Below are 1,217 nucleotides of genomic sequence, written 5' to 3' on the forward strand. Positions count from 1 at the left end.
CATCCCCGAGGCGCCGCGCTAGTCCCGCTGTGGAGCTGTCCCCGAAGTTCGGTTTTTATAGAAATGCAAATCGCCCCGCGGCTGCCTTTCTCCCCGGAGGAGAAGAGGGGTTCAGGGGGCTCCGGCTTTCCCCAGTGGGTCCCCCGGGACTTGGGGATGGAGTGGAGGTGGCTCTGGGGAGGACTAGACGAGGAGGGCGGCAGACCACACACAGACGGGGAGACCGCTTAGATGGGGAACTAGGGCGCAGCGACACCCTATATCCGAGCCGGGAGAATGGGCGCATTATCGAGAACGCCACGAGGGCACCCACGGGCGGAGAGAGGGCCAAAGAATCTCAGCGTCTGCATCTTCTTTCATTTTCATTAACACGTGTAAATTTCAGGAACTATTTAACATGCAGGGACGCAGGGCAAGGCACAACACTCGGGCGAAGAATTCACCCCGGGCACGGGGGGGGGGTCATTGCAAAAGTCCGAGGTGGGTATCGCTAAGCATTAAAGAGATTAACTCTTTCAAAAAATAAAATAAAATAAAATAAATGCCCGAAAATTCCAGCAGCTGCCCAAGATGGTGGCTACCACTTCCTTCATCCTGCCTTCGCCTGGGGGGATCTGCGGGCTGTCTTTCCACCTTGACCAGCCCTTTCTTGCGATGATCCCCTAAAAGCCCCCTCCCCGTGCTGGCAATTTGGAGAAACACAACTTTGGTGGAAGGCTGAGAAACAGTGGTCTCTGTATTGACTCATTTTTTTTAAATTAAAAAGATTAAATCGCTAGAAATATTAGTTGTCTGTGCCTGGGACAGGACCCCCGGAGGCTTCCCAATTGGTTTTGTTTTGGGCTTGAATGCCCTCCATCTTCTGAATTTATCCGAGGGTTGCATTCGTGAGCTTGAGGATGGCAGGCCCTGGCAAAGTTAAAAGAATTAAAAGTTAAACAAATGGGTATAGTGTTATGTTTTAAAACAAAATCTACAGACCTTCGTGATTACACGAGAGGGTCCCCAATATTCTCGCAAACTTAAAAGACACAAAACACATAGTGTTTTTTATTAGAAATTTTGCCTCAGGTGCTTTTTGATTAAAGGACATTTTGCCCAGTCTTAATTTTTTTTGCAGTACCTGACCCGAATTAAGAAAACGGTTTATTTACTTCTCTCTGGATATAATTTCATGTTTACTCACTGACCCCCCCCTCCACCCCCCCCAAAATAAA

This window comes from Fukomys damarensis, unplaced genomic scaffold (genome assembly GCF_012274545.1).
Source record: "Fukomys damarensis isolate Sample0158 unplaced genomic scaffold, DMR_v1.0_HiC HiC_scaffold_27, whole genome shotgun sequence".
In the NCBI taxonomy this organism is placed as follows: domain Eukaryota; kingdom Metazoa; phylum Chordata; class Mammalia; order Rodentia; family Bathyergidae; genus Fukomys; species Fukomys damarensis.